Here is an 11566-nt window from a genome sequence, read left to right on the forward strand (position 1 = left end):
TGAAAATATTCCTCATGGCTCCCACATAACATTAGTCGCAGCTAAAACATAAACAACACAATACAACGAAAAAAGAATTGAAAGTGGTTTAAATATCACCTAATATTCAGGACAATGCCTTTCTTTCTGACTCACATACGCTTCTACTGTTACAGTCTGTTCTACATTTATAATACACTTATTTACAACTGTATCTATTTATAATGTTTGTTCTGTGCAATGTTTGTATAATAATGGCTTCAACCTGACATAAGGTTGCAACGAATCACTTTAGATATATGAAATTAAACTAAATTAACTGAAGAAACTATTTGGTAGGCCATGAAACAGAGAATAGGAGTTGTTTATCCTGGAGGAAACAAAAGCATATACAGTATAGAACATCTACTTCTTAGCATCAAGTTTACTTTGGTAAGCGAAAGATGACACACATATCCTAACAGTATGAAAAAGCACTTGAAAGTTATAGATAATTAAATAATAACTAGTTTAAAGGTATTATTACAAAAAAATCAGCTATAGGCAAATAGAAGTAATTCACAAGTATTTTTGGTCTTATTTGTTATTCTGGGGGGGGGGGGGGGGTTGGGGCGTGGAATCAGCTCCTGGTTCCAATAGGGCAGTGATAACTGTCAATCTCAAGTCTAGAGATAGAGAACCAAACCAGAGAAGGAAGAGGATCAAGCAACATGGCAGTCTTTGAGCTACACATCCTCCATTACAGTTCCAGAGGTAAGCACATTCCGACATACACATACTTTGAAAAAGGGATTTCCTAAGGATGTACATGCCAAAAATTGTATTTTCATATTAAGTTTAGTTGAGGATTTTAGTATTTTTTGGGGGCGGCACTGTGAGTTAAAGTATTACTATTTATCTAACTATTTACTACTGCTGCATGCTTTCAATGCATTTTGTAAAAAGCAAAGCAATAGCACACCTTATCCATGATATAAGGGCAGTGCTTTTCCTGAGTTTCTTGCAGTCAAAAATGAGGTATATCTTTCATAGGGTTTCTTTAGTTGTTTTTGTTGGTAGATGTCTCTGACATAAAATATCTATTTTGTGTGTTTCGTAAATGCTTTACGAAATCGGGTGTCTTATATCTATAATATATATATATATTATATATATATATATATATATATATATATATATAATATATAAATTATATATATATATATATGATAACGCAAAAATTTCTTGTCGTTAGATATAGTGGAACATTCTCCTGTACGCTATTTATCTTAACAAAGGAAAGATATGTATTGAATTGCTTGTGATGTTAAAAAAAGCTTTTTTCTTGTTCCGCAGTGTTTTTAAATCAAGCCTTTCCTTGTTAATTTTTAGCATAATAAAAAAAAAAAAAAAAAAAAAAAAAACATTTCCAATGAGGCATTTTTCATGGGATATTTTTTTTCATCTTCTATTGTTATATACTGTTGTACAGTAGTACACAGAGACAACACATATCTGTAATATGGCTAATAACTCCACTTTTAAATTACATTGCATGTACTTGGTATATTTTATTCAATTGAAAAACGATAACTATTATGAAGATATTTTTTTATGGCAAATATGTTCCACAAATTGTATGTATTTTTTAAAGAACCATCAAAATATCACTTCCCAAAGCTTTTGTAAAACACATGTTTGTCCTTTTTTGAGGTTGAAGATTCAATAAGCAGCTATTAGCCTAATATTGAAAAATATTTCATTTTTTGTACAGAAGCACCTCTATCACAGAAAATACCTAAAATATCCATATAACATCTAAATAATAAATAGTATGTCTTGCAGATATGTTGTCTTTTGTGTCTGCCCATGACTGCTCTTATTTCTACACCTCCCTGAATTTCTGATCATTAAGCTAAATTTAGAGCTCTAAAGATTATATTGGACCCAGCATAAGATAATGGAAATTGCTGGTTATATTTCACCTGACAGGATGGTATAAACACAATATATTATCCTTATTATTATTATTATTATTATTATTATTATTATTATTATTATTATTATTATTATTATCAGACCATTTGAGAAAAGTAAAACTAATCAATTAACTAATACCCATCACAATGTATCAACTGCTCTTTATTTACAGTGATTTAAATGTGAAGCGTGTGACACACACACACACACACACACACACACACACACACACCTGTAACCTGTAACATTTTCTCAGGCTACTGATACACAATAACATATTTAAACAAAAATAATTATATAGAATTTGAAGCATATTAATTATTTGGCACCTGAAACATGCAATTGAACCTGAAACATAGTACAATAATCTGTCATGTATTTACCCGTCACATATCCACCCTTTTAAAATGCTGTCAGGATATTTAATACATGTATTTATGAAAAGTCATAAATTGACAACACAGTAATTTCAGTTGGAAAATCTCAAACTTTCAAAATGACTGCCATGGTGGTTCTAGTGTTAAGGTAATATAAGTCCCATTTTTTTGTAACTACGAGTATGGTGGTTGGTGATAAAAAATACCAGTATATTTATGTAAAAAAATTCATACACTGTACAGATGTTTATTTCAGTTTTTATGCAAATAAGTTAGTTCTTTTTCACACCAAATGCCAGAGGAAGTCAATAAACTACAATCAGTTACATGATAGCTATCATGATAGGGTGTAAAACAGTAATTGATTTTAAAAGTGGGAGTATGGATTGCTTCACCAATTAGCACCACAGTAAACCTGCAGGATTAAATTAAACATTTTCTTGAAGTGCTAATTAGTCCTATTAAGAAGTATTCTATTTCTAAAACAAACATTCTTTCTGTGGTGGCTGGCCTTCATTGTAAAGCTAATGTTGGAGAAAGATAATAATACAGCAAAAATAATCACCTATGTCATTAGAATGTAGACATTGGAAATTCTAAAGTCTGTAATGAATAGGAATACAGCAATTTGGAGATACAAATATGAGCCCTATCCATAAAGCTTTAACTGGTTAATTTAAATTTACATTTTTATATGAAGAAAATAAACTTTATTAATAAATCTGTTCTAGACTACTGTAGGCAAAACTGAACATGTGTAAATAACTCACGAATTCATACTCTATGAAAAGGACCCTGCACAGTTAAAGTATTGGGACAGCAGCCTAATAAACATACTGTTATTACCCCTTTTACCTCACTCTGACTTAGTTACTATGCACTTTGGTATGTCTGAATAGATCATTGTCTCCTTTTAAAAATACACTGAATTTTAATGAGGCCATCTGGTGTTATTCCATTTGTCATGTAATTCAGGGTACTAAGGCACTTATGGGACGTTTTGCTTTTTAAAAACGGTTGCTTATTGTGACCAGGATGGCTTGTGGGTGACATCAGACCAGGAAGTAGGCAGAGAGGACTGAGATATGGAAGCGCTGATGCGCCGATTTTAATAATAAATAAAAAGGTGAACAAATTCAAAACACTTAACAAAACTAAACAGCATGGTGACCAAAACAGACACAGAGCATGCGGGTATGAATCCAAATGAAATTGTCACCTCCCGACTAATTGTGTAATTGCTAATCATTCAATCTTACCCTCCGCAGTGCCAATTAAAAAGGTGTGCTGTTTTTTATATATGAAAAATGAGAAAAACAGGTTGTGTAGAGGATTTTTATTGGACTGAAGGACGGAAACAAAATATCACAGGAACGTGTTTAGAGCTAACAAAAAATGGAAACACTGTAAATCTGATGTATTTGACTTTTAATTATATTAGAACATGTATTCTGTCTCATGTATTTATATATATATATATATATATATATATATATATATATATATATATATATATATATATATATATATATATATATATATATATGTGTGTGTGTGTGTTTTTTTACAACATTTATACATATCAAGAAATGAGTGGATATAAGCAGATAATGTTTCATGAACAAAATTTATCAGGTATATTTATTTTCCTTATTACTTATTACTGAATATTTATTTGTAAATATTTATTTTGAGAAAATAAATTAAGAGTAGTGTCCATTATTGCTTATAAAGACCCTGAGAATAAATGTGTATTGTGTCATTACAATCACTCTGGTGAAACAGAGTCTTGTAATTTGCCCAAATATATACTGTATATATTTTCCAACAACACTTTCAGGAATTATTGTAAGGTCAGGTCATAGAATAACACATTTTTATACATACATCTCTAAGAATATATAATAAAAAAAACCTGGAATACTGTGTATTTTTATTTTTTATTTTTTTATGGATTAAGTGGTTTGTAATGTTCCCCAGTGTTCTGAAAAAGGACACTAATTCCAAGATATCTGTAAATAATAGATGTTTTGTTAATTTTTACAGGAAGAGTAAAATACAGCCAAAAAAATTAATAAAACTGGTCCCGAGGGAGCATCCCACTGAAAAACGCTTGGTCCTTAAAGGGTTAAAGATTTTAAATAATTAAATATATATATTAAAAAATGTTACAGTGATTGCCAATTATTACTAAATTATATTGCAGTATAATTACCTTATGATTACACAGTCATTACCAAACAGTTACTCAATAATTGCTATGGAATATTTGGCTATATTCTCAAAGCTCTTTACTCCAAACCCTTAAGGGAAAACACACTGAAGTTACCACAGCATTAATAAATCAATCATACCGTAACATTGGGTTTTGCTACTTTTGTAATTATTTTTGGAAAATTTGGAGTAAATAACAACCCAAAGTCCTACACACATTTCCTATGTGAATCCATCACAGCACTTCTGACGTTCAATAAATTCAGTAACAGATTATGTTTTGGTAAATGGCCAGGCATTTTTATGTATTCTTCTTTATATATAGTTGTGATAATATAGCACTGACCACACACAGTACCACATATGGAAAAATCTTCATTAAGTTAAACAATGGATACAAGCTAGGTCAAGGGGCTCAGCGTAACTACATTGACATCTTGTCGAGAGCACCATTCCAGTTGGGCTTGCCTTCTCTAAATAGAGCAAGTGTGTTAGTATTTCAGATTTATTTTGATATGTATATCACATATACTACTCTTGGCATGTGTCCTTAAACATATACATGAAAATCATCATCTGTTTAGTTGCCCAGGTTTTTTACATTGCATTTAAAAATATATATATATATATATACATATGTTCTATATTTATGTATAATAAACAGTGTTAATGAGTATATACTGTTGCTGTTTAAATTATTTTTGAAAATAATGTTAGCACATTTAATTTTGAACGCAGAGTTTGTTTCAAGGGATGGAGTGATGGCCTTTTTTTGTCTATTTCCACTTCCCTTTTCATTTTTTCATTGCAGAATTTTGTTATACAAGCATGTCATTAATAAAGATGTCTAGCTTGAGTTAGTGACACACTCCCTGGTTTTACTTACTGTTTACCCTACATACCCTTAAAGCAAAAAAGAACATCACTCTTAATTAACAAACTCAGCTACCTGGTTTTTCCATTAAACCAATGGGAACTTGAGGGGATTTTGTGAATTTGATAAATCTGTACTTGTCAAGTGGCCTACTGTGCAGTATAAGAAGAACACAAAGCGCCACCTACTGTGAGCATACAACTCAGCACATAGCTCAGTAGTACGAGATCAAAAAACATTGATAGTAGTAGTTTTAGAAAATGCTTATATTCTGTAAAATATAGCATCAAGAAAGAATCCAATAGGATAAGTACAACATGAAGAACATAAAAAAAAAAAAAAAAAAAATACAGAAAAATATACAGGACTACATACAGAAAAAAAATATAGAAAAATACAGGACTACATTACCTACAGTAGATCATCACCACATATACATATAGATTCAATCCCAGTTAGAGTATTGTGCAAAAAAATCAGATTTGGTGTTTCTGAGTCTATCAATAAAGCATATTAAATGATGCATATGTGATGTGTATTGGTATGATTGTAGCATTGTAATATCCAATAGGTTTTTAATTTGCCTTTGCTTGTGTATGGGTTAGAGTTAGGGTTAGGGTTTGGGGTTTTCCATGTTGTTTGTAAATTGCATGTCTTTTCTCTTAATGGCATCATCAGGGTATATTTTAATGATCAAAACTGACCCAGATTCAAATACTTGCATCTTATACTATGAACTCTCCATCCTGCTTGTGTATCCCACCTGTTATAATCCTGCTGTAGCATAATTCAACACTGTATCCCGGTCTAAGAAAGATAACTCCACCGATACATGAATCTTGTTCATGCCCAAATATACTGATTCATAAACTAGATGAACAAAAAAAATGGAATTGTGCTCCACCTTTGGTCTTGCACATGGTTATTCTTGAATCCAGTTAGCTAGGCCATTGTCTGGAATGCCGGGAGAGATATTTATACATTCTGCCCAATCATTGTGTCTTGTTATTCTATTCAGCAATGTTCTTGGGTTGTTCAGCAGTAACATTGGGGTGTTCCACAATATGTAGTCCAGGGGTGTGACATTTTTTTTTTTTGGGGGGGGGTTACTCCACAGGGCCTCTGCAACCTCTGTATATTGCATGTCCTTTTTTATTCAATTTTCAATACAAGAAACTCAAATTACTTATACTAGACTTACCTTCCTGTAAAGTTACTTGATGCTGAAAAGATAAATAAAACATGAATGATATCCGAGATGGTGCAGGAGTTTGAGTTTTAGTGCAGCAGCATAAAGATCCACTGATGTTTTAATCATTAGGTTTTTTGACTATCCTAATTCACTACATGACCCAGACATGCTGTCCTGTACTGGTGACATGTTTTGTGCAATCTGTGTTCTTTTTATTTCTGCATTTTTGTATACAATAGACCTCTCTTAATCAGGTTTTCCTGAAGGCTCTACAGTTCTGTCAGTGCACATGCCAAAAGCAATATCCTGACATGGATGACATCATTAGAAATGAAAGAAACCGAACATTGATTTGGTTGTATAGGACAGGAAATAATTCAATGAGGGGGATGAAAAGCAACAACCACAGTGCCCTTACAATGGCTAATGTAATCAACAGATATTATAGCAGTCTTGTTTTATCAGAGAAATATGAATCCACAAATGAATAATAGATGCAGCCCAAGATCACCAATGGTCCCTTAATATGTGAATTGCTTCATATTGTTTTTATATTAAAATGCCATAATTTACACTACCTATCATTAAAAATATTCCTGATGACAAGTTACATCTGAAGTATAATTTTCCTTAAGCTAAGGTTTTCTCTTCTATCTGGAGATATGTTTAGAAAAGCAAGCGAAGAAATAATCTACTACAAATTCTGTTACATGGATAATCCTCTGTAGAGGATTTACTAAATGCAACACACCTTGTGGCTGTTAGCCACAATAAGAAGCCAGTTTAAGCAAAGGGACATTTTGAACTTGTAAAGAGCACCATGAGAAATAATGCAATACAGTTTTAAAAATGCAAAATTATAGCAGCCATGTTTTATAATCTGGAGTCTGCTTAAATCACAGAGAAGTTATAAAAATTTCCCTTGTTAGGATATTGCTGACATTTCGCAGACCTGTTTAAACTTCAACTAAACCCAAGTAGATAATATTTCAGAGCACTATAAAAGCCTAAAAATAGTGCTACTTGCTTCCTTACTAAAACGAAGTGCTGTCATTTGTTAAAGGCAAGCATGAGACTGCACGTTCTGCATCTACTGAATTTGTTGGAAGTGTAAGGCAAAACTTTGACAAGTTATACAAATGTGGATATCAATTAGAATACCACCCAAAACTTGGTTACACAAGGGCATCTGGCATACTTTAATAAAGACAGTATATGTGTTACAGGTGTCTAGTAGCACTGTAGTATTGCCCAGCAAAATCGAGCAGCAGCTGCCACAGACGATCCCGGGTCAGAGATTGACAGCGAATGAGATCTACTGTTCCAGACGGGTTGATCATTTAGAGGGGAAGAGGCGAATTACCTCCCCACTTGCAAAGATAAGTGTTCAATCTTTCTTTTGTTTGGGAAATGATTGTTTGTTAATGTTCTGTTCTTTATGACTTGGGTTGCTTAGTCGAGATTTGTATTTGTTTGTTTATAGAACACTATGGTCTGATGTCATCGCTGATCTATTGGAACTGCTGGAACCTATACGTGGCTGGATTTCTTTTGGGATGAGTGAAGAGCACGTTGGAATTGCTATTTTCCATGATTATGACTTTCAAATTCCTGTCATTTCTGTTTTGCACCTTGTGGACCCTCCTTGTTAATAGCCCCTTTGCTTCATTCTAGCTGCTATTGTGATCTAGATATTGCCAAATTCTACTGCTATTTGATTGAATTATTATTGCTGTTAATTATTGTCGACTTAGTTCCATTTTATATATTTGTATTATGCTACATAGTATTTTTAAAGGTTTATAGAATTCAATCAATAAAACCTTTTTCTTTTTTTTTTTTTTTTTTAGTAGTGCCTGGCTTTCTGTGTCTGCCTTTGCAAGGTGTTGCTACCATAGTATCCCAAACTGTATTTATCTTGGTGTCCTACCTGTGACATTTGCAGCGTGGTTTGTTGTCATGGTGTATCGTATTTTCTCCAAAGTCACATTACAAAATGTGCAAAATAATTTGCCTCCATCTGCATGTAAAGTTTCTTTGGAAGATTTCTTGACACAATCCTCAGCTAATCTACTTTACTTTTTTTTGCTTTGTTGTCCATTTTTGGTATTTTACCTCCATGCTGAAAACTAGATTTTAGCAACCTAAATAAAAATAACACCGACGTAGTCCCACCTCCTACTGTACGATACAGAAAGACCAGTACAGATACACTGATAGACTGATTTAAACATCGTTGTCATGAACAGTAAACATGAAAGTTAACCGCTTTGGAGTATTTGTTTTTTAATGATATTTATCTGGGGGTGTTTTCTTTTTTTATTTGCCTGAGTTACATTGTGTTACCCCTAAGGTATTTTTAGGACAAGTTTAGCCACCATATATTTTTGGCAGGATGTACTATATTCTTCCCATCTGTTTGTTTAATTTCAGGGAAGGTCTGGTTATTACATCTACCATTCATTGTCTAACAAGCTAAGATGGCTGACAATAGATCCTGCCAAATTCCTGTTCCATGATCTCCTATAATTTGATTGTGACTGTTTTCAAGTAAACATTTTGTTCTATTGGAGATTATCCCTTTTGGAAATTAAATATATTACAATATACTGAAACATATATAGTAATACATGGGTTTATATACAATTTAAAGTATTAAACAGCATAAATAATGTCAATATTTAGCAAATTTCCTCAAATGACTTAGTTTCTAACCAGTCAGAGAGCAAAAACCAATGTTTTTATCCCACAAAATGCTTTTGCAATAAATGTATTTCCATAGCAACGACCACTCACCTTTTTCGAAATTCACAGCAAAAATATCCAAGTTTGTGAGTAAACACAAGCAAATACTTACCTTTTTTATTTTCTTGAAAAGCAAAAAAAAAAAAAAAAAAAAAAGCTTTTCACCGATTTTTTTGAAATGCTGTGAATTAACTTTCAGGATGGACAAATCTTGTATCATTGCATCTTTACTGTGGGGCCACATGTTGCACTATAAAGTGGATTATTTTAACAGCCTTTATTAATCTACAGTACAGTATAGAAGTTTACAATAGAGTAGTAAACAAAAATTACAATGAAGGATACAGCACAATATAGAATATTTGCATAAAACATGTGTAAACTATTTCAGCAGGAACAAGAAGCAATTTATGAGGGAGTTCATCTTTAATTTCACTTCCATTATATCTGTTTTTATCCCACTGACAATCCTTTCATGTGCCACTTACACTAATATCATTTATAATAAGACGTTTAAACTTTTGTTTTTTTTCCATGGCAGTATAGAGCATGTTAAGGTTTCTGTGAGAACAAATGAAATATTGAAAGAACCTGCTGCAGTCATTGTATCAGCCTACCTTACGAGATAAGAATGACAACATTAAGATGCGCACTAGTATAACACTCTTTTCACTTTGAATGCTGTCAAGAACAAAGTGCTTTATGGACTTAAAATAAATCTAGGTACTAATCCATTGGATTTCTGACAAGAGGAACCCAAGGTTTCTATGCACTTAGTTGAGTAGAGCAGAAAAGGCTGTGCATTATTTATATTCACTAATGGTGCAGCAATGCTCTCTGTGTGAAACAGTGACAGTGCAATCTGCTAAGATAGTGGCAGCTGTAGACAAAGTCATACATTTCCCTGAGTTAGATATTTTGACTGAAGGGATCTATTAGAGTCAGTTCTTGCTAAGTAAATGCCTTATCAGGGATTATGTCTTTTTTTTTTTAAAAGACAAGGAGTATAAAGGTTACAAACTACTATTTTATCAACATAATAGAATTTTGGACACTGCCTCAGCCAATCAAGGTGCAGCATTTCAGGCCAATAAAGGCCAGCTATTGTAAATAAGAAATCTTATTACTTCAATTTTATTCAAATAAATGAGAGCCACATCTTGAGCCTAAATGTATTTGAAACCTATTGTAAAGCAAATGTGTTGGAAGACAAAGTTCTAAGACGGGAAAACTGGGCAAAGACCAACATTCAGCAACTGACACCAACAATAAGGCACGAAACCCCGAGCCACAGGCAGATGAAAATGAGAAGCATATATGGGAGCTGCTCTAAATCAAGGTCAGTACATTAGGTCTAGAATCAAAACCACTATCCCAATCCCTTTTCCTTAATTGTAATATCTGGTGCCTTTTTGTTTACAAATTAACCCCTGATTTTAAGACTATGCTTACTTCACACTGCACACTCTTTATTAGTATCAAACAAGCAATCATGTTGTTAGGAAAAAGATGGTAGCCTTATACTACAGCAGTTCCAACAGAATATATCTTAGTAAATAAAATAGCTGCACAAGGATGTCTGAAGGCTTTATAAATATTAGTAGGATTGCCAGTTCATTACCAGTGCCACAGGAAACACAATCTTACAAGGAAAAAAACATGTTCCTTTTATAATAATTATTATTTTAACAACCACAATCGAACATTAGTTTCTTGTTTTGACCCCCAAAGGGAACAAGGACAGGAAAATGGGTAGTAAAATCATGTCATTAAAGACACTGGCAATTTATTACAACATGGAAAACTCTTGACTATATGTAAATCCCGACCATTTAAATATTTTCCTCACAAGCAAACAGAATACTAATGGCATTACCATAATTTATTAAGCATCTCTTTTGTTGTATGCTGCAATACATTTTCCTGCTGTGTATATTTCCATCCAGCAGCACTAATAGCTCCCTTGCCATACTGAATAAAATGTTAATGCAAGATTGGAGTAAAAGCTCTTTTGCATTAGTTTTCTGTTCCCAGGAACTTTATTGTAAATTTGTTTTCCCAAGTCTGACAATAGAAATACTGTTCCAACGGTAGATGAGCAATGTAATGGTAACTGATTGTGATGGAAAGTTAAAGACTTTGTTAAGGATATGGAATGAGCCATGGGAAGGTCTGCTTTTAGAGGTGTACTGAGAATGTAAAGGTGTTTAGCAGTGAAGGTAAATA

General features: G+C 32.7%; 1 long non-coding RNA gene across 1 annotated transcript; it reads left to right on the top strand.

Annotated features, from left to right (window-relative positions):
* The first annotated feature begins 669 nt into the window (after positions 1 to 669).
* On the top strand, positions 670 to 8437 carry LOC121321287. Its single transcript, XR_005950922.1, has 2 exons — positions 670 to 732; positions 7822 to 8437. It is a non-coding gene; the product is annotated as an uncharacterized LOC121321287 (long non-coding RNA).
* The last annotated feature ends 3129 nt before the right edge of the window (positions 8438 to 11566 follow it).

Source organism: Polyodon spathula, chromosome 9, assembly GCF_017654505.1.
Source record: "Polyodon spathula isolate WHYD16114869_AA chromosome 9, ASM1765450v1, whole genome shotgun sequence".
Taxonomy (NCBI): Eukaryota; Metazoa; Chordata; class Actinopteri; order Acipenseriformes; family Polyodontidae; genus Polyodon; species Polyodon spathula.